Source organism: Saimiri boliviensis, chromosome 2, assembly GCF_048565385.1.
Source record: "Saimiri boliviensis isolate mSaiBol1 chromosome 2, mSaiBol1.pri, whole genome shotgun sequence".
Lineage (NCBI taxonomy): Eukaryota > Metazoa > Chordata > Mammalia > Primates > Cebidae > Saimiri > Saimiri boliviensis.
Window position 1 is genome coordinate 78666237 of NC_133450.1, and position 23477 is coordinate 78689713.

General features: G+C 38.8%; 1 protein-coding gene across 8 annotated transcripts in view; it reads right to left on the reverse strand.

Annotated features, from left to right (window-relative positions):
* The window catches only part of SEMA6D (semaphorin 6D), a 589870-nt gene that overhangs the window by 95484 nt on the left and 470909 nt on the right, over window positions 1-23477 (reverse strand). The window lies entirely within an intron of this gene.

Consider the following 23477-nt stretch of genomic DNA (forward strand, 5'->3'; position numbering starts at 1 on the left):
CTCCAATGAAAAGAAAATAGTAGAACCTTAGGCTAGTGAATGTGTCAGATGCTCTGAGATTTGCAGGACAAAATTAACTTTCACAGGGTGGTTCTTGTTGAGAAAGGATACTCTCCATTTTCACACTCCCTTTTTTCTATTGGGGTTTTTAATTTAGTTGAATTATAATGCTTTTTTGCTACTCTACAGCTTTCAAACACGGGTGTGCTTTTGTGAAAAGTCTTTAATCATCTAATTTCTTACATTCTCTGTCTAAAAGCGACATCATAAGAATTGCTAGCAATTTAAGCGTTTCCTTTTATATGACTTTTTGGTTTTCAAGACCTATGGCTAGGTAGATACAGATACTGGTGTTCACAACGAGCCAAACACTGAATTTTTAAATGTGAATGAACTGTAAAAAGTATCTCATTCAGTTCTGTCATTTAACAAGAAGAGATCCTGGTGCTCAGAGAGGGAAAGCATCTAAATCAAGGTGACACAGGAATGGACTTCAAATCTCTTGATTAATAGCAACTATGGCAAATTGCCTTTTTCAAAGATGTTTGTAACACTGTCTCCCATTCCACATGCTTGTCTGTAACATGATTTTTGCCACTCTTACATTAAGAGATGGAGGTCAATTCTTCTCCCCTTGAATCTGCTTGACTAACAGCATGTGGCAAAGTGACATTGGGAAATTGAAAGGCTATGTCATAAGGGGTTTTAGCAGCTTCTCCCTGGGTCTCTTGGGATGGTCTCTTGGAAGCCAGCCCCAGGGCTGTGGGAAATTGCAGCCACATGGAGAAGCCACATACAGGCAATACAATCAGCAGTCCCAGCTGAGCTCCCAGCCCATAACCAGCACCTATCTTAGTCAAGAAGTGAAGCTTTCTTGGATATCCAGCTCAGCTCAACCTTTAGAATAGAGGTCCCCAAACCTTGGGTCACAGACTGCTACCAGCCTGTGGTCTGTTAGGAACCTGACCACGCAGCAGGAGGGGAGTGGTGGGTGAGCGAGCGTTACTACCTGAGCTCTGCCTCCTGTCAGATCAACAGCATTAGATTCTCAGAAAAGTACAAACCTTACTGTGAACTGCACATGTGAGGGATCTAGGCTGCACTCGCCTTAGGAGAATCTAATGCCTGATGATCTGAGGTGGAACAGTTTCATCCTGGAACCATCCCCTCTTCCCCACCATGGAAAAACTGGCTTCCACAAAACTGGTTCCTGGTGCCAAAATGGTTGGAGACCACTGCTTTAGGAGACTGAAGCCCCAACCACCATCTGTGAACCCATGAAATATTCAGGAGAGAACTCTGAGTCAAGCCTACTCACAGAACCAGGAGAGATAATGAAGATCTTTTTCAGATCTGTGTGTTTAGGTGGTTTGTTTTGCAGCAATAGGTAACTTAAACGGTACCCTGGTCTGCACTGGCTGTCAGTCACACTATTTCTTGTTGAGCAAACTATTTGGGATTAGCAGGGTATCTCAATTGTTGCAAGTCAGAGTCATTAATTTGAGTTTGGAGGAACAACTTAATGTCAAAATTTCTAAAATTGCAGAAACTGTAACTTCCCATCTTCTGCTTAAATGGAAAACTTGGCTCCTTTGCCTTTAGGGGAAGTCAAGGGACTAAATGTTGACCAATGAGGTGTAAGCAGAAATGTGTGCGATTTTTCCAAAAGACTGCTTAAAGCAGTTGAGGTAGCCAAGAAACAAGACCTTTTCATTCTACTTCACTTTCTCTCTCCTTCTGTCCTAGGACTAGATATGATGGGTACAGTTTTGGCAGCTAGCTTGGATAATGAGGTGATCTCCAGTATAGAAGTTGCACCAGGCAGGGCCCAACCACGAAAGCAAAATCATATTTCACTTGGAACGATGATTGAATTTAAAGGGGGAAGTTGGTTACACAGATACTGGAGGAACTGAAAAGCCAAACAAAATGGTGAGAAAACCTAGAGATCAGCAGGAGATTAGCCACTACCAATACCAGGGTGAAGACGGAAGCAAAGGAGACAGGCAGTGTTGCTGGAGCCAATTGCGGAGTCTGAAACAGACCAGTGGGCCGGTCCCGCAGGAGCCAGAGCCCAGAGAGACACAGCCACTGCCAGGGGCAGCCCAAGGCAGAAAGGCTTCTCCCTTCCTCCCGTCCACCAAATGCTGGCCAGTGCCTCCCACTGGCAAAGCTCCGCAGGAGGCCAATAATCTCAGCAACCAGGGCAGCACCAGCTACAGGGGTCAGCTTCCCTGCAGTACAGGGTACATCAGGGAAAGGGGTAGGGATGCCTCTGAGGTTGGCAAATAAGCCCAGAAGCATCACAGAAGCCAGTGCTGGGATGGTGAAACAAAGGCAGAAGGAAGCTGAGCTCTGATGATCATGGAATTGTCATAAAAAATAAATGCTGGTTTTCTGCAAGCTGTAATTTATTCTGATATTTTCTTACACACAGAAAAATACAACACTAATTGATATCAATGCCTCTTGGGGAGGGGAGTATATTAGTGTGCTAAGTCTACCATAGCAAAATATCAGAGACTGGATGATTTAAACAACAGAAACATATTTTCTCACAGTTCTGGAGGCTGGAAGTCCCAGATCAAGGTGTCAGCAAGCTAATTTTCCCTGAGGTCTCTCTCTGGTAGATGACCACTTTCCTGCCATGCCCTCACATGGTCTTTCCTCTGTGTGTGCCTTTCTGGTCTCTCTGTAAGTTCCAGTTTCCTCTTCTAGCAGGGACTCCAGTCTGATTGAATTAGGGCCCATCCTAATTCCCTCCTTTTAACTTAATTATCTCTTTAAAGGCTCTCTGTCCAAATATGGTCACATTCTGAGGTCCTAAACATTAAGGGCCTCAACATACAAAGTTGAGGAAGACACAATTCCATCCATCACAGGGGCCAAGGAAAAGAATCAGAAAGCTGGAGAGTTAAAGCATCCTAAATTATGCATGCCAACTAGAAAATAATAGTGTTGATAATGCCAAAGAGCCAGTAACTTCCAGAACATTTTTATGTGGCTTTACGATACCACGGTCACTCCCGGATCGAACACCTCTGTGTCTTACATTGCTGATATGCTGTTATGTAACTTAGCCTGTTTTATTTGCTCTTGCAGAGGCTCATCATTCCTCTCCACTTAAATCTCTGAGCCAGGAGGTCTTCTAAGAGACCCGGAATTTGGCAGGTGCTAATTATTCGCTCACCCCTCAACTAACAGGAATTTTCACTTCTACTGGGGAAGGGATTCAAATGCACAGTGAATCCTCAATAAAGGGGCAGCTGCAAAATGGTGTCAGTTCCATAGTCTGCTCTTATAATTAGCTGCACCTTAATCCTCATGTACACAGTTCTTACTGAGACTACAAAAGCCCCATCCTCATCCAGCCGCCAGCCCTTTTCCCTAAGCTTGCTTTTGGCTACACGGCACTGCTTCTGAAGATGTAATTTAGCCTTTCAGTTTAAAAGGCAAGGTCTAATGAGTGATCCTGAGTGGTGATACGCAGAAGCCTCACCCTTCCAAGCACAATGGCTGCACATAGAGCGAGAGGACACAGAGGCAGTCAGAATGTCACTAAAGGAGGCAAACGTGACCCTGTGGGTGGAAGTGCCAAGTTATCCCCTTAATCAAAGAATAGTTTATTGACAACGTTTTCGACACGGATCAAGCTTTCTCAAAGACCATGCTTTAGTCAAGTTGAATTACAAGGGTTTAAAATGGCCCCAGTGACTTCCAATGACAATAACGGTGTCTGAGGAATCAGTCGCTTTCCCACAAGCTACATCCTTTCTTCCAACCTGCCTTGACCCTCACCTTTCTGTGAGAGAAAGCCAGGCTTGACATTTCAGATGTGAAAATTACACTAAAACTGATTTCTGAAGTAGACACTCAGTTCTCATTTGGAAAGAATTCTGTTACCAACAGCATATTTTCCCTATTTTACTTTAATTGGGCTCAAACCAACAGGGGTCTAGGGCCCTTGACCTGAGATGGGGTCCCAGGAGCCAGCGCTGATTTTGTGTTGAGACAGGGCCGTCCCATGGGCTGCAGAATGTGAAGAAAGATCTACAGAGAGTGTCTGGGGACAACATTAGACAAACCCGCTAAAAGGACTGGATGCAAAGACTCAATCAGATAGGAGACAATGACATAAGAAGCAGAGGTGTCAAGACATAGAAATACTAGCTTGAGAAAGCACTGCGCAGCGGGCACAGCCTGAGGACATAGCCTGAGGAATGGAACGTAGCATTACTCCTCCCACAGAGACCTTTATACAGTGATGTGCCTGCAAGCTTTCCTAGAGGGAGGAGGGCACTTCTGCAGGCATCAGGCTAGTTTGCAAACTTAATTCCCTGGTCTCTCTCCATATTCTTTCTTCTAGTTATCCTGGTGCTAATTCTCCCCCGACATGTCTGCTCCCTCCTTTTCCTTCCTGCTGCAATTTCCTGAGCAGGGCTGGTTTTGCCCCATAGACTGGGTTGTTTTCCAGCTGATTATGAAGCTTACAGTCCTCCCACTGCATCAAAACAACAGGCTTCCCCTGCAAACCTTATCCCTGGATGGAACGTGACATCTTCCACTGACTGTTTTCTGGACCAGCATGGTCATCCTGTGACAGGCGGTGTGTAGGCAGCATTCCCAGACGTGGATTCTGGTAGACAGCCATTTGAAGGCAGGGGTTAAGTCTGAGAGGGAAAAGGGGAGGGGGAGGAGTGTTCTCAGCTCATGTTGATTCTGTCAGATTTCAACTGAGGTTTGTGAAGAGATAATTGTGTTATATTTTCTCATCCTTCACAGCCTGGTGGTTCCTGTATAATTATATATGCCTAAGCTTAATATTATTTCAGAAAGAAGAAAAGTATACAACAGATTTTTAGCCTCAGGCTTCTTATGATTGGGTACAGATTTTACTCTTGCAAATAATTCAGTTCTTTTTTCCCTTTGCAAAGAGTAATTGTAGGGACGTGGCTCAAGCTGGCCTTTGGGGGATTTTCTTGGGGTGAGAAAAGAGTCACCAGGCTAGGGTCATATGTCATTCGGGACATGATGAAACCCACAAAAGTGGTCCTCCTGTGTTTTAGACAGCAACCAGGGAAATGAAGGATCTTTCTGCCGTAGGCACCCAAAGCTAAAGGAGTTGGCTTGCAATAAAAATTCCATTTGAAAAAATTCCTTGCCTTTCAGATAACCCAACCAACTTGTTAAAATTTTGGGAACATTTCCGAATATCATTTAAGCTTTGCCACTTACATTATTAATATGATTAAATATTATTAGGTTATATTTATTATGTTACACTGAATTATTACGCTAATTAATACATTGCCTGGACTAGAAAATAAAAAAGAGCACCTCAAGTTGAGTGAAATTTTCATATTGATGCTATATAATTATCATTATTGAACCAGAAAGAGAAGGCGAATGCAATTAGGAAAAGAAAGCCTAGTCCAAATGTTTTTATTGATATCATTAATACACGTCCTCAGGATTGCTGATAAAAATTTTAATACAACCTGGTGACAGAATAAATTATATCAGTAATATAATTATTTCAAGTTAATTAAAATGCTATCGGTATATATATCTTTCTCAAAATTGAAAATGTAACTCTACCTTCCTATTTATACAATTTAGAGTTTCAATCACCATGTGATTGACTTTTAAGTATAACTTTGGCTTTTTCTTCTAAGCTTTTGTGGTCTACAGTCAACAGAATATTTGATATTTCTGCAAATACCTCACTTTCTATGAATCAGTTTCTGATATGTAAAATGGGAATAATCAGGAAAGCCATTTCTCATGGTGGCTGGGTTCTGCAGTGATATGACAGTGTCAGACACACAAAACACTTAGTCGAAAAGCATGGTTGTATGAGTTCGGGCTCTGACGCCAGGCTTTCTGGTTTTGAATCCTGGCTCTGTATGTGACCTTTGGTAGGTCACTTAACATCTCTGTGTCTTGGATTCCCCCATGTGTAAAATAGGGATAAATATATGACAAAGGAATATTATAAGGATTATACGTGGTAATATGATAGAGGGATGCTAAAAGTCTTCCATGAATTCATAGAGGTAATGTTTTTAGAACAACATTTGGTACATAATGCTCACAATACAAAATGTTTGAAATATTATTAGCAGACTATTTGGCACGCCAGAACTGCTCAATAAATAGTCGTACTTTTTATTTTTACGAACATCCTCACCCACACATGGCTACAAAGCAGAATGCCCTTACTTCCTATTCTGTTCTCTGTCATTCATGTTATTTCTCTCTTGCTTGCCCTTATATTGATCCTGTTTCTAAGCCTTATCGCTGCTTCTTTCACATCTCTTCGATTCCATTTTATTGCTACTACCACCAGGTTTTCAAACTTAAAATATCATGATGGCCTTCAAACTGCTATTCCTGCCTTCAGACTTTTCCCATTTCAATCCATCTTTTGTGGTATTAAAAAACATGTTGTTGTTGTTGTTGTTGTTTTCCTGCTCCCTGACTACTTGAAGCCACTATTCAGATTTTTTACTTTATCGGCTGAAGCGTTCCATTGTGGTCCTCAAATATGTTCCATTATCCAGTGCTCCAGCCAGGCTGATTCATTCCCAGTGGTCATGATCACTTTTCCTTTGTCTGATGTTTGTCTAACTATTTGAATCCTCTTTGTTTTCCTACTTAAGTTTTTCCTCCTAGCTCTTAGACTTTTCTCATTATGTTGATTCTTACAGGGCTTTCCTACAGCTTTCATATACTTACCAATAGGAACAAATACCATATTGCATTATTTTGTAATTTACATTATATCCACATTTTATATATACCTTTAAGAACCTGGATCGCTTTTAACAGCTCTCTTGGAAACCCTATGTTGCCTAGCCTAGTGACAAGCAAAATGGTAGGTATTTTAAAAAGTCTTAGAACAACTATCATATCTAGCTGAAACTACTCAGTTTCACTTTTCTACTCAATTCAGCATCATTTTCTGGTTCTTATGTGCTGTGTGTAATGAGATTTGCTTTGAGTTATCAACACTGCAGGGAAATGTTTAAATTAGAAGGAAAAAACCCACTACCAATTTCTTTGAAAATGGAATAAAAACACAAAGATTTTTTTTCTATATTCTATTATCAGAATATCTAAATCCAAAGCTATCATCTCAATAATATCACTTTTTTTTTCTTAAAAACATAAACTTGGTTTAGGAAATGTACTTACAGAAAGTAAATGAATGGAAACCAAAAATCTCTACAAAACATTACTGCATAATATTTCTTGCAACAAAAATAATGCCTAATGCTTAGAAATTGACAGAGTAGCAGGAAGGTCCGGATATTCACCAGAAAAATTCCCACTGGACTTGGGAATTTAGTAGCAGCCCTTTAAAAATGAGGATTCAGGAAAGAGGGAGCTGAGAAGGTTTATAAGTGTAGAAGTGTTTGTATGGGAAAAAGGCACTGGAAATTCCTTTCGTTCCTCAAACTCAATCCCTTAACTACTTCAATCCCTTGAAGATTTTTTCTTGTGCTCATCACAGAAACAGAAAACCCACCAAGCCTTATGGAAATTCTACACTGCTAGGAAGAAAACTTTAAGGCAATGCCTTCCCCATGTGCATTCTCCCCAGGTCCTGCTTGTTGCTTGCTATCCATTAGCCAAAACTCCTGACCTTGGTTCTGTGATCAGGCACAGCATTAAGCAGGCAAGGACAGACACACTGAAGTCATGAAATCATGCCCTCTTACTCAAGACATTTCTTAAGGTGTGATTACTTCTCAGATGAGGTACCACATTCTCTGTGGTGAAGTTAGCATCTGTGTGCGTACGACACACGTGAAGAACACATTACTACTCATAGTGTGGTGCATGGGACAGACTCTCAACAGGTGTTCACAATGCAACACAATGAATATTTCCTAAGTCTATTGATGGAAGTTAAGGGAGCACGGAGAAGGGATTGATTGATTCTATTTTGCTCCAGGTGGCCAAAAGGAGAGAATGATACTCCAGAAATGCTTCACAGCCAGGATGCCATTTGAACGAGGTCTTGAAGGATGTGCAGAATTTCTCCAGTTGGAGGAGAAAAAGGCAGGTGACAATGTGTCCACAGGCTAGGAATGATAGAAAGAAGTCGATGTGCTCTGGGGAATTGAACAAGGACCGGGACTCAAGTAAACTGACTGGATGTCAGGAGTTGTTTTACAAAAGTTATCAAAATCTTACAATTTCCTAGAACAATACAATTCCCTTCCTCCAGAAGAAGAGGGGCTGGTAACAGCTGCTAAGCATTAGACTTCAGCTTCAAGTCCAGGTCAGACTGCAGGGCGGTTTGTGGTAGACCACATGAGAAGGGACGGGATCGAGCACAGATGCAAGTATGGCTCAGCTAAAGAAGAACATTTCTTCCTCTGAAAGTGCTGAAAAGGAAAGGGTAGATGCAGACATGGAGGAGAAGGAGGTTGGCAGAGGCATTTATATTTATGCATAAGGAGACTGGCGGGGTCATCTTTTGAATGTGAAATGGAAAAGGCTGGAGTAAGAGAATGGTAAGAGTTTTGAATAGCAGCCATGGAGAATAATAAAGGAAGTCTCTATGGATTGTCAAGGCAGGCATGCAGATGGCCAAGGGGACTGGGGGCTTTGGAGTTTTGGGACAGGAAAGCAAGGGAGGACTATCATCATTCAGTCATTCATTTGGCTAACAGTTAAGCACACACCACATGCCAGGTGCTGTGCCAAACACTCATGATCCAGAGAAAAATAAAAGAAGCCCTGCCCGTAGAAGTTTACAGTCAATGAAGAAATTACAGACTTATAAACAACTCCGTGCAAGTAAGGGTTACAGATGCCAAGATGGAGCTGTATATGCAAAAAAATATTGAGAGGAAATTTCAAAATAAGTGGTAAAGAATTCGTGCATGTGGAGGAAAAGGATGCCAGGGAGATCTCCAAGAAATGGTACTCTAAAAATGTCCTTGTATTGAGGATCTTCTTGCCCTTATAGGGATGAAATGGCCTGATGACTCTGCCCAAGTTCCCTTCAAATCATTAGTAAAGGGGGGAAGAAAAGAGAGATAGAAAAGCAGAGATAAAGCCAAATGTAGCAAAATAACCATTAGTAAATCTATGTGGGCGTTCATTATAGTATTTTTCAACTTTTCTATTAGTTTGAATTTTTTTTAACTAAAAAAGGGGAGTCAACAAAAAGATGTACCTTAAAGTGAAGACTGCATTGCAGTAATTTATTTCCTGCCAGTACACAAGAGCTGAAGGTAGAGGCAGGGCTGGAAGATGGGGCCTGCAGCAGGAGCTGTGAGGACCGCACAGAGGCAGCACTCGGCCTGGGTGGGAACTGCAGGCATCCACATTCAGAATCGTTAGAACCCCGGGTGCAAGGGGGAGAATAGGGAGAGATGAGGCTGAAGAGGCAGAGAAGGTCCGGACACAAGCAGGAAGAGAACCATTGGCTACAACAGGGAACTATATCAAGATGTTAGAAGAGATTCTTCCTTTCCAGTCTTCAGAGGGTCTCACTCTGTAGGTTCAGGCATGCTTTTGGCTTCTTGAAGTGGAACACGCAGCACAGAAAAGGGAATGAAGTCAGGGTGGCATTTATCTCATTGATTTTGTAATTTCTGAGATGTATGAAACCAGGGAAAGCAGCTAGGAGCAGAATAGAGCCCATATATTACGTAGCTCTTTATACCCAAGATGTTGGAATAGTGTATACATTATGAACAGTGGAGTGGAAATTAGATGGCCATGACCAGGCTGGAATAGGTCAGACTGTTTTTCAAGTCTTAATGTTTTCCAGTGTTAGATCTACTGGCTGTTTATAGTACAAGAAAGAACAAGCTGACCCAAGTTATTCGAAAGCCATTAATAGTGTGCATCATTTTAGATTATTATTTTAAGAGTTAATTCCTGGCCACCAGGTACATGAAAGCGGAAATAAAGTCAGTGAAGTTCAGTTTAAGTAATACTTTTAAGTAATCCTGGAGGTCAAGAAGATCAAGAAATACTCCACAGTTATACTCAGAGGCATTCATTTTTCCAAAACCATTTTCAATAATAATTTAGTTAATTGTATTTGTTTTAGAAAACTTTAAAGAATTCAAATATTTTCATATAAGAATAGTATCTATTCATATAAGAATAGTATCTATTTCATATAAGAATAGTATCTATTCATTCGGCAAATGAACAGAGAATAAATAAATATATAGGAATAAACAGAGAAGGAAAACTTTTCCTGTTCTTAATATCTGCCCAAGTGCAGCTCTAGGATCCTGGGAACCTGTGTCAGTGCTACAGTTTATGAAGCTATCTGGGTTCTCAAAGGGTTCAGCCTAAATGTTACAGACTGAATGTTTATATCTCCCCAAATTCATATGTCAAAATCTGATCCTTAATGGGTTGGTATTTGGAGGTGGGTCCTTTGAGAGGTGCTTAGGACATGAGGGCAGAGCCTACTGAATGAGATTAGCGCTCATTCATACTGAATGAGACCCCAGTGAGTTCCCTCAACCCTCCTTCCATGTGAGGACACCACAAGAAGATGGCCGTCTATGAGCCAGCAAGTGGGCCCTCACCAGACATCAACTCTTCCTTGATCCTGGACTTCCCAGACTCCATAACTGTGAGAAATAAATTTCTATTGTTTATAAGCTACTCAGTTCATGGTATTTTGGTGTAGAAGCCCAAACAGACTAAAACACGGTCTGAAGCATAATTTGATGGGAATATAGCAGAGGGGATAGTGTGTTCTCAGTACCTCATATCAGAATGTCTTTTCTCCAGCCCAAGTCTGCTGCCCTCTTCAGGCAACCCTCTAGGAAGCCTGAGACCTCACGTGCTTGAGAATATGTGTAGCTCTACAAAAATTTACATGACTTACTGTTTCAATGGTGTTTGTAATCACCCCCAGTGTTATGTACAATTACTCAGTATTTCAGAAAATCAAAGCTTGTTGATGATGGTGATGGTTCCAGTTATTCTTACTTTATTACAAACCATTCCAGAATTTAATGGTATGAAATAACTTTTCTCCTGCCCATGGATTCTATAGGTAAGGAATTTGGAAAGGCCATGGCAGAAGTGACTTGGTTATATGCTCTGTGGTTTCTGGTGCTTCAGTAGGGAAGACATGAAAGCTGAGGGCGGCTCAGTGCTGAAATCTTCTGGGGGCTTCTGCACTCTCATGCTAGATGGGTGGGCTCAGGTGACTCCAAGGCTGAGTCTGGTCAGGACTATTGACTGGATTACCTAGGAGTGGCCCCTTCATGTGGCTTGGGCTCTCTCCCAGCATGGTAACCTCAGAGTAGTTGGACATCCTAGATATTTCTAGATAATTTAGAAAAGAGGCTGTGAGAAGAAACAAGAAATTAAACTGCCTTCCTGCTTTAGGAAGCCTCTAGATATTTCTAGATAATTCAGAAAGAAAAGTGCTTTCTAGATAAGTTTGAAAGCACATGACCTTAGGGTCATGTAAGAGCCATGTGAAGGCCATGGAATGATAATTTAGAAAGCACTTTCCTTTCCGACACTTAAAATACATTTACATTGAGTAGCTTCATTTGGTGTTCATGTGATGAACATACATTCCCTAGATGTAAAAAATAGGGAGGAAGAGCAAAACAAGGAGGAAATTTTTCTATGCATCATACTGAGAGCAATTTAGTTGTATTTTGATAACTCTAAGAGAAAAATTCTGTAAGAACACAGAAATTCGGCACTGTAGTATACCCACTTAGTGGTATATATACTCATGGTTATCGTCTTTCTACCCCTACACAGCTCTGGTTTCAGAACGATGTCAGCAAACCAGTAAGACTTGCTTTGTTTGAAAGCATTCTCTTAGTTGCAGTCTTCCCAGTTCTCCTCCTAAATAAAAATCGAGGAGGTGGTGACTAAGCAGGAGATTATCCCTTCAATGTCACAATTCTGCCCTCAGTCAGGCTGGTCCTAAATATAATTCATAGCACAATTACACAACAGAAACAAAATAGGGGTTTTCTTAGGCCACTAGCCTTGCCGTGACATATAGAGACGTGTCTGGGCCCAGCTTCCTGAAGCAGGAAGGCAGTTTAATTTCTTGCTTCTTCTCACAGCCTCTTACTGCACAGTGAAGATGTAAACACTATCTGAGCAGGAAATCTGAATGAGTTTGTATGCAAAACGTTCTTGTAGGTTGAGATGTTTTAAATTTCCTTTAACAGTTGGCTAAAAATTTCACCAGAAATGTTCGGGAAATCTGAACTCTCATGCTGCTGGGGATATCCATATTTTACTGGCAAGCATCTAACTTTAGGAAAGCAATGTTTTGCAGTCTAAGAATTGAGACACATGGTCTAACAACAGAAAAAACCCTGAAACTCCAAGTTCATTCTCAATACTCTTGTCTGTATTATTGCCCAATACAGCCTCCTGAAGGTTGTTTCTTCATCTGTAAAAATGGGAGTGTTATTGGTGATCTAATGCTGACTAGTTATTTTCAGCCAATCACTATGGGTAAATTTTTTTTTTTTTAAAGCAGAGTTTTGCTCTGTCACCCAGGCTGGAGTGCCATGGCATGATCTCAGCTCACTGCAATCACTACCTCCCAGGTTCAAGCGATTCTCCTGCCTCAGCCTCCTGAGTAGCAGGGACTACAGGCACATGCCACTATGCCCAGCTAATTTTTGTATTTTTAGTAGAGACAGGATTTCATCATGTTGGCCAGGCTGGTCTCACACTCTTGACCTCAGGTGATTTGCCCAGTTTGGCCTTCCAAAGTGTTGGGATTACAGGTGTGAGCCAAGATACCTGGCCAAACATTTCTTAAATAGGGACTGAATGTATTTTCTCCACACCAAGTCTGCCCATGTCCTTTCTCTAACCATGACCTTATTATTTAATTATTTGCTCTTCTGGCTTCCTGAAAAGCTTACAGGATAAAGACTGGAAGGGAAATTCAGAAAACAAAAGACAAAAGCATAAATATAGGAAAGAGAAGAAAAGCTAAGAAGAATGAAGAGGAAGATGGAAAGCAATAGTTTAGAACACTTAAACTGTAGAGGAAATGATCTAAAGCTGCAAAGAAAATAAACAGAGAATAGATTTTCTTTATTCCTGCTTTCTTCCTATTCAAGGGCTGAGAATATCAAGCAAGAATCATTCCTACTACGACTTAAAGAAGTCAAATAAGAAATCCCACCAAGTCAACAGGTACACACTACCACCATAGGTATGTTTGACAGAGGAAGACATTAAAATAGGAAGAATAACGAGCTTCTGAAAGATAAGACAGGATCTTCTCAGTAACGCTCAGCCTTGGAATTGCCACCCACGCCCTTCACCTCCATTAAAGCGGGGCAGGTAAATACGGTCCCCTCACAGAAATCGGAAAGTGCAGTGGGAGTTTTATAGCAGCCATGGCTGCTGATGTTATTCACTGGGCCCGCCCAGCATTTGCCTACCTGCCTCATAAATGCAGAGACTATGAACTGCATGCAGAGCTGATTCGGGAAACTCAGTTCTCAAGATAAGCTTCTAACAACTGCGAAGAGAAAGCTTGAAAACTTGGCAATCAGATGCTGAGTCCTAATCCTGGGAAGTGGCTATAACCACAGATTGGCATGGTTCAAGAGAAAAGGACAGGAGAGCTACACACTGAGCAGGAGGGAAAAGGGTGTCAGAAAGTAGGACCAAGGGAGGGTTACATTCCTGCAGAGAGGTTCCCTTCCCAGGGATGCTCAGTGATCCACTTACAGCACATCCCCAGAGGAGGGATGGTTAGTTCTGTGATTCACGTTATAGTTACATTTACATGCTTTTCGAATATTGTATAGCTGTAATACATGACAAATGGTTCAGTCACAGTGCAGTATGATTTCCAGTCTAAATAATTATTGTATTGTCTTTTTAAGAGAAGGAGATTTCTTAAGTGGAATTATCATTACCTAGAATGTTTCCTGGCACATGTGGTAGGAGCTAACTAAATATTCTTTAAAGAGTTCAGTCATTATAAAGGTGAGGAATCTTTCAAAATAATCCAATCAGAGCAAATTCCTCTGTTGTGCCTATATTTGTAAAGCATAAAATAGGCACCTTAAAAAAGACAAGTGTCACCATTTGATGTGTATGTGTATATATAAATATATGATAGCTGAGCAGAAATAGCTATAAATAAATAATGGTATCTGCAGTAGATATAATACCATGGGATGAAAACTGTTTTGCTTTGAGGCTCTGTTAATATATTCAATGTCATTTATCTTCAGATTTGTTCTAACATTGATTTCTGGATTTTTTATTCATAAGAAAAATATCTACTTCATCAAGATGAAACAGTCTGATGAAGTCTGGTAGTAAAACAAGAATAGATTGAAAAGCCAGAAGACTCAGGTTTTGATCCCATGAGCACTCCTAATAGTCTGAGTGTCCATGGACAACCACTTTACGTTTCTAGGGCTGTACTTCTGCATCTCCAAACAAAAGAGCTGGGTTAGATGAATTTAATTACCACATCCATGTGCCCGGGTTTTCTGAGACACAGTGACATTTTCAAGCTTTCTTTCTCTTCTCCCTTCCAAACTCTTAGAATATCTTGGAATTTCTAGCAACTCAGTTTTCAAATTACATTCACAGGCTGCCTCAAATTCAACAAAGCACTGGGATCTTTTGAGGGATGTTGTTTCCAGAATTCTGGTGAAGAACTATGATCACTGTATTCCCTATGCTCCCCTCTAGTTCTAATATTCTATGATGCTAAGTTGTATCTTTTTTAAATTTCTGGGCACCATTAGGACTAGCAATAGCTTGCAAGTAAATGCCTGTTTTCAAAGCTCCCAACCCTATTACTATTGCAGAAACAACACAAAGCAAAACCCTAATTCTCTTACTTCAGAGATCAATCCAAGATTAATTCAGGATCAGGAAATAAGGTAATTTGGTTCTAGTGACACTGAATTGAGTCAGGATAAACACTTTACCGGCCAAAAGGAGTTAGAGATTTCAAGCATCTTACTAGCTGGAACAAAGTAATTTTCCATTACTGAACACACTTAGCCTTTTTCACAGTGAGCAATGTTCTTGGAACGTTCCTTCTGGAATTTGTTAGCATCTGTGTAATCTTTAAGGACTCCCACTGAATTAAGGGAGTTGATGTTTACTGGGTACTTGCACTGTAACAGACACTGTTAAATGCCTTATAAACATTTTAAAATATATTATCTCATGGTGATCATTAAAATTGCTTTGAAATTAGTTATGAGTACTTTACTCCGATCTTCAGTATCTTCTAGCATATGGTTTCAACTTACCTTTTGAGCCTACTTCTTGCCAACATGTAATATAGCCTATTTCATCCTGCCTAAACTATTTGCTATGCCCAAAATATACATCCTTGATTTGCCATTTCTATAACTTTTATTATTCCATATGATTCATGGTGTGTGTGCATGTGTGTGTGTGTGTGTGTGTGTGTGTGCGCGCTCACACACACATGAATAATGACTGCTTACTTCTATTTCTTCTCTCCCACAACCTACCCCCTCAATCTAGGTGAAATGCCATCTGCTTAAAACAGTCTTTTGTGCTCTACTCAACACAGTTGTCAAAAAGTGGTATCCAAAACATATGCATTGAGTTGAACTGAAGTCATGTATTCTTTATAAGTTTACAAGAAATAAACACCTAAGAAATGATGTAAATATGTATATATGGAGAATGCCTAATGGGACAGGTTATTGCTAAAATATCTTTGGACACATTTAGGGCTCCCTTCAGAGATAGAGGAAGATAAATTCTAAGAACAATGCACAAAACTTGGTGAACTAATAGAATTTTCTGGCCTTTCTGATTGTACAACACTTGCTAGAAGATACAATTGAGATGAATGTTTATAGAAGAGCATAAAGACTTGGTTAGTTTGAAGTCTCAGTGGTGCACTCAAAGAAGACAGCAAAAATCACAGAAATGGATTTGCCATTGTCATTCTGCTACTTCTAGTCCTGCTCAGATGTCACTCAAAGACTATGAGGAAGCAACACAGCCACATGCACAATATTCTGACTGCCAATGCGTGTTTGTTGGGGGGCAGGGGGTGAGGGGATGGGGCAGTAATGGTGACAAAAACCCTGCTTCAACACTGCATCTCCATATGCAGAGCCTATTAGAACTACTGCAACCTACTGCCCTCCATGTTTGCTTTCCCAGACACCACAGACACCCACTGACATACTCTAACATACAGCTCCACTCATTCCACTTGTGCTTCCAGTGAGGCAAGTCAGATGTATACCTAAGATCTGCAGATCACATCTGAAGTCTGTAACAACTGGCTGTGAAGGAGCCTCCATTAATTGCTGCTATTAGGAACGGCAGAAATGAAATGAAGAAGCAACTGAGCAGTTTCAACTGTGATCTGTGCAAGATATCTAGGCTGATTCTCCTGCTGCGACAATAAGACTGTTTGAATAACTCAAAGATCTGTATTAGCATCATTTTCAAAAACATCTGCTTCCTTTCAGGGACATGGGTTCTAATTCTACTCCTGCCTGCACTTTTGACATTTAGAGCAAAAATCTCTCTGTAACTAGGCAACGTGGTTTTGCTTTGCACAAAGGGACTCTAGCATTACCTTCTCAGGACACAAGCTGGTCATTATTCTTCTCGAACGCACAAACATTCTTACCTTCAAAGTCTCTATTTTCCCACAGAGCCAAAGCTTCAGTTCCTCTGTTCACTTCCTGGAATGAGCTTTTCACTAATACTGTTTTTCTCTCTGAGTTCCTCCCTTCAGAAGAGAATGGGAGAAGCCAGCTCTGCATGCAGTTTCCATAGCTTCACCCCTCACCCAGAAAATCTTAAGGACTGTAGATTTAGCAGGGCAGTGCCAAGGTGTTGGAGCCAAAATATATTTTAGAAATCTTTATTCTAAAATAAATTTTAGAAATCTTAACTCTGACGTAGGCAGAGATTGCATCATCAGTTATTTGCGTCATCATCAACTTTTGTTTTTGTTCAAGCAGTAAAAATGAAAGATGGGAAAGTATGTAAAAGGAAGCATTTACAACACGCTACCTCAAAATCAAATAGAGTCAAGTGCATCTTTGTGCACATTTCTTAGGAAACAGTTTCCCCAGGGAACTGCATATCGGAGATGTCACAGAGCAGGAAGGGGAAGAAGGGGCCCGTCAGGTAAATCTTCCTTAAACAAATGTGCAGAAAACAAAGTGGTATCTAAAGTTGACCACTTTTCCTCTAGTTGGCTTTCTTAGAAAATTAAGTGAATATGGAAACAAACTGATAACTGTGGCTGAGAGTTCAAAACTGACCTGCTCTATTTTGCTCAAAGAAGACGTGAGGCAAATGCTACCGTGCTTCCTTATCCAAAACATAACTTTATTAAGAAATGAAAGCAGCAGACTTTGCTTGCTTCAAATTATTTAAATTTTCATTTGAAAATATGTGCTCCCTTATGCTGTCCAAATAAGTATAAAGAAGTAAAATGAAAAATCAACTCTTCCAGATCTTTAGGGAATTTATGAATCATTCTAGATACAGTAAAAGATGACTTCTAAAGTTGAAAATAGTTTTAAAATAAACTAGATGTTTTAATTGATAAAGTAACACAAGCATGTAGTAAAATAGTCAAGTATTATAAAAGACTGTCCATTAGAAAGTAAGATTTCCCAAGACCCTAGTCACTTCTGCGAGCAAATTCTGTTAATAGTTCCTTGTTTATTTACCCAGAAATAGACAAATAGATCTGATACAAGCCTTTGAGTTTGCCTGGGTCTACGTGTTGGACAAAATCCCATATACGCTTTTCTGTACCTTGCCACTCTTATTGTTCAACCTTAGATACATACTATAGGTCTTTGTATATAGTTACATATAGATCTGCCATGTTTGAAAAAGTAATTGCAAGTAATCACATTGTGTCAACGTCCATAATTTATTCAATTAGGCCTCTTCAATTCATACATATTTAGATTATTTCCAGTCATTTACTAAAACTTTTCAAGAAATACCATGTGGTCCCTTCTAAGAAGTATGACCACATACAAAGTAACTTTACCTATTTTTCAGTGGTTTTTAAAAATTATTATTATTTGTTGACTGTGGATAACAGTAGTACATATCTAAGGCAAACATTTTTGATTGCCTACCCAGCAACTATTTACTCCTTTTTAAGTGTTAGTATTCTTACTTTGTCTTGGTGGCCACACAACATGCTCAGGTAAGTGAAGTCATATATATATATATATATATATATATATATATATATATATATATGTGTGTATATATATATATATATGTGTGTGTGTATATATATATACACATATGTATATACATATATATGTATACATATATGTGTATATATGTATATATATACACACACATATATATACACATATATACACACACACACACACACACATATATATATTATATATATACACACACACACACATATAAAATGGAGTCCTATAAGATTAAACAATGATTGATTATAGCAAGATTGAAAATGAATCCCTTTTGGTAGTGATCAAACTTAATATGTATCACTTAAGTTATTCATCAAAGAAGGAACATCAAATTACAATGAGGTATCTATTTTCAAATACTCTTACCAACAAACTTTTCTAATTTGTGAGCATAAAAATTTATTTAATCTACACATTTTAAATTGTGAGGTTAAACATCTTTCATTTATTTCGAAGCCATTCATACTTTTTCAGTACCCTGTGTATTCATGACCTTGTCCTTTCCTTTTGTGAATTTTAAGAACTCTGTAAAGGAAATCGGCCCTTTGTCATGGGCTGCAAATATAAATCTGTCATTTGTTCTTTTAGAAATATATTTGACACATGAAAAATTTTGAATTTTATAAACAAAATTTATCAATTATCATTGTCTTGTTTACAAAGACCTTCTCCACTCCAAGTATGTAAATACAAAAATTAAAACACTGTAAAAATTATGACCCTATCTATAGTATTTAACTTTAACATTTGATTCATTTATCTGTATTTAGTCACAGACATAGGTTTGTTTTTTTCTTTTCTTTTTATTTTTTGCAGATGACTGGCTAGTTTTCCTAATAAAATTTTAATGATCAGTTTCTGTTTCTTCATTGATTTTAAAATAATGTTTGTCATATACTAAATATTCTCAATAGACTTGGATGTATTATCAGAATCTATCTTATTTCATGGACCCAGTTGTGTATAATGTGCTAAAACCAAATTGTTTAATGTAGAAATACATTCTTACATTAACTGAGTCATATTTGACATTATTTCTGTTTTTTTGTAGTGCTCTGACTATTCATATGTGTTAATTTTTTCATGACAACTTTAGAATTTCTCTAATTTAAAATATTACATTGGTATTTGAATTTGGATTTCATAAGTTCATTAATTTGAAAACTGACCTCTTTACAATACTGCTAAAGTATGCCCTTTTAGTTTTCAATAGAATATTAATGTTTTCTTCATAAAAATCATGAACCTTGTTAAGCATATTCTTAACTATTTTTGTTGTTATTTAAAAGGATATCTTTTCTTCTTTTATATTTTCTAAACTGTTGTGTGTGTGTGACTATGTATGTCTGTGTGCATATATATGTGAGTGTTTGTATATCCAGGGAAGTTAAATGACAGTCTCCTAAGCCTTCTTAAATATAATTTGCTTAATATAATTTAAGCTCTTCTTTTAATACAAATCACTACTCTTATGTGGATTATTGTGACTAACAAATGTGATAAACTATTGCTATGTAAGATATCATAACAGACGCTAGAAAGTGACAAGCTGAATATTTAGATGTTTGTTGAGTGGGGAAAGGTTGCACAGTCCAACACCAAAATTGGACACAAGTAGCTTTGTCCAGTATTGTTTATGAATATTGTTGCTAAAATTAAAAATAAAGGCTTGAAACTTAAACTCAGGGGTCTTATATCACTTCTTTAAGTCTAAGTTGTATATTTTTTTACACTTTAATATTTTTGAAACTAAGAAGCACCTTACAGTCCATACATATACCTTTTGTAGTCATGTTTCTCTTTCCTATTCAAAAATTCCTTATCATAATACTTGATGGCATGTAAGAATTGAGAAAAATATTATATTATAACCATATAGGTTTCTACCTCTAATCCCAGGAAAGCAAGAATAGTTTAGTATATTTATTAATATGGTCAATTTCATCTGTTGTTCAAAGGATAAACTGTAAGAAATTATTAAGAAGTATTGAAAATTTTAGATAAAATTTAACATATTACTATTTTTTCTTGAGTCGGAGTCTCGCTCTATCACCCAGGTTGGAATGCAGTGGCATGATCTCGGCTCAATGCAACCTTTACCTCCTGGGTTCAAGCAAGTCTCCTGCCTCAGCCCGGGTTCAAGTGATTCTTCTGCCTCAGCCTCCCAACTAGCTGGGATTACAGGCATGTGCCACCAAGCCTGGCTAGTTTTTGTATTTTTAGTAGAGATGAGGTTTCTCCATGTTGGTCAGGCTGGTCTCGAACTCCTGACATCAAGTGATCCACTTGCCTCAGCCTCCCAAAATGCTGGGATTATAGGCATGAGCCTCCATGCCCAACCAGCATCTTACTATTTTTGTAAGTCAATAACATATAAAGAATAAAACTTCATTTGCATCCTAAAAATACCTTAAACCAACTGCCACTATCATTCTTATAATAAGACATTACAAATAGCACATTAGAGTAAGGGTAAAGAAATGAAGCCCTCTGCATGACACTGATTAAATTTTTCTTTGTCTTTGTGTGTGTGTGTGCACTTTATTCCACTGGTCTCAAGTCAGCATACAGGCAAGCTCTGGCTGCCTCCACCCACCCCCAGGGAGACCAAAAGCCTTCATACATCTCAAGTTGAGGGACAAAAAAGGGCTAGCCACAGAGGCTAAAATCTTTCAAAATAAAACAAAATAAAAAGGTATTAAGGTAAAATTATTTTTTTTCCTTTTTCTATGAATCCTAGCCTACATTTAGATAAAAAAGATTTGATCCCATGATTTAAAAAGGCATAAATGTTGAGAAGAAAGAGAACATGCATTAGAATTGCTAAATATATTCTCTTTCTGAATTAAATGTGAGAAACATTTAATAAGAAAATCAGAAAATGCAAAAATTAGTAACTTCCTTATATAGCTGTAATCCCTACATAGTTCAAAGTTAAAATGGAAAAAAATCTGTTCATGACAAAACTAATAATATTAAAAACCTAGGAAAAAGCTAAAAATAAGTAGAAACAAGTTGAAAAAAACCATGAAATTCTGCTAAAGTATATAAAAGCATATACAAATGAAGAATCACATTGTTTCTTTGTACAGAACTCTTAAGTATTAAGGCACTCAGAACCTACAAATATTTAACAGTTTCCTTTCTTAATTTTGATAGTAGGGCTTAAAATCTTACTACTCAGTTCCCTCATCATTTGTCTGTGCTCAATCACTTTTTTTCTCTATAAATGTTAGCATAACTTTTTTAAAAATTAAAAATCTTTTTTTCCCTCTAACCTTGTATCTCAAGCGTAACTCTTAATTTCTGCATTTTGCTTTTCAATAAAGGAAAACAAATCAAATTGTACAATTTCTTCAATGCTCTGATCCACTGCAGAGACTGCATACATCCCATTGTACAGAGTAGCGTATTCAGGGTTAATCTGCATTCGATACAATTTCAACAAGACAGTTTGATGCTTTCTAGGGTTACAGGCATTATACAGGGCATTCTCTGACTTTTTTTTTTTTTTTTTTTTTTGGAGATACAGTCTCGCTCTTGTTGCCCAGGCTGGAGTGTGGTGGTATGATGTTGGCTCACTGCAACCTCTGCCTCCTGGCTTCAAGCTATTCTCCTGATTCAGACTCCTGAGTAGCTGGGAGAACTACAAAAACTATACAAGAACTATGAAAACCTAGCTGGGCATGGTGGTGAACTACAGGTGTTCGCCACCACGCCTAGCTAGTTTTTATTTATTTATTTTTTTTGAGACGGAGTTTCGCTCGTTACCCAGGCTGGAGTGCAATGGCGCGATCTCGGCTCACTGCAACCTCCGTCTCCTGGGTTCAGGCAATTCTCCTGCCTCAGCCTACCAAGTAGCTGGGGCTACAGGCGTGCACCACCATGCCCAGCTACTTTTGGTATTTTTAGTAGAGACGGAGTTTCACCATGTTGACCAGGATGGTCTCGATCTCTTGACCTCGTGATCCACCCATCTGGGCCTCCCAAAGTGCTGGGATTACAGGCGTGAGCCACCATGCCTGGCCACTCTGCGTCTTAGCAGTATGTAGCTGTTACCTTTCTGTTACTTTTATCACTCATTATTTTCCACTATCCAAATGTTTACTGATTTCCACTCCTGTCTCTGCGTCTAACTGATGCCACCATGCTGATCACCATCCTCTCTAGTGCATATTTTGTAGCTGTTGGCAAAAGGCAAGCTTAGTATTTCTCATCAAAGGGCTCTTCCCATCCACAGGGCAAAGGGGTCTCATGTAGCATGTAGCTACAACTGAATTTGATGCTGGCATAATGCTTTACCACTGAAGAGTTTCTATCTTTAAAAACAACAACAACAACAACAACAACAACAACAACAACAACAACAACAATCTAACAGAACTGTTCATGAGTTTAAAGACTTCCTAGAAGCCTGGCCATTCCAGAGGCTTAATTCTGGACAGCAAAAGCTCAATCATGGAGTTATCTTTACAGATGACAAAACAATACATTGTTAAATACAAACAGAGTAAGTGTGTTCATTGCTATTTGTACTTATGCTTTCAATAATTTAAAGGTAAAAATCCTAATATTGTATTAGAAGGGCACAGAAACCAAAATTTCTAGCAAGAATTATGTGCCGGGCACCATGCTAGACCCTTTACACAGTTCATATTCATTATGCATGGTAGCTATGTTCTATAAAGTCACCGCAAACACTGCAAATATGGAACCATTAGCAAATACCATTGCTCCCAGGGGAAATATAGTGTTAGATTCCTGTGAGCCTCTGGTAACATTTTTGTTAACAGATCATTATGTGACCTTGTTTGATATGTGTTTCTATTTAAAGGCACCTTATTTAGTATATACTGTTGGTTCATTAGTGTTAAACACACAGCTAACGGCTATAATTCATACTTGAACAAAGCTTATCTAACACACACATTTTCTCCCTAATGCACATCACAGCCTTCTTGTGTTTACGAACATTAGACAGCATGTCAACACTATGGTTGGGAGCCATTTAAAACAGCAAAATCACTAACAAAAAGCAAAAAAAAAAAAAAAAAAGAGAAGTGAAAAGGCAGCATTAAGTAGACTGTGAAAAGGACATGTGTTTACAGTTTCAAATTTGAAATAAAAAGGCCGAGCATCACCTTGCTCAACCTCAGCTGGTAAGGAATGCGTAAGACAACTCACATTTTTCACCACTTTGCACATATCCAGAAACGACAACACAAGTGCTACAAACATTGATTT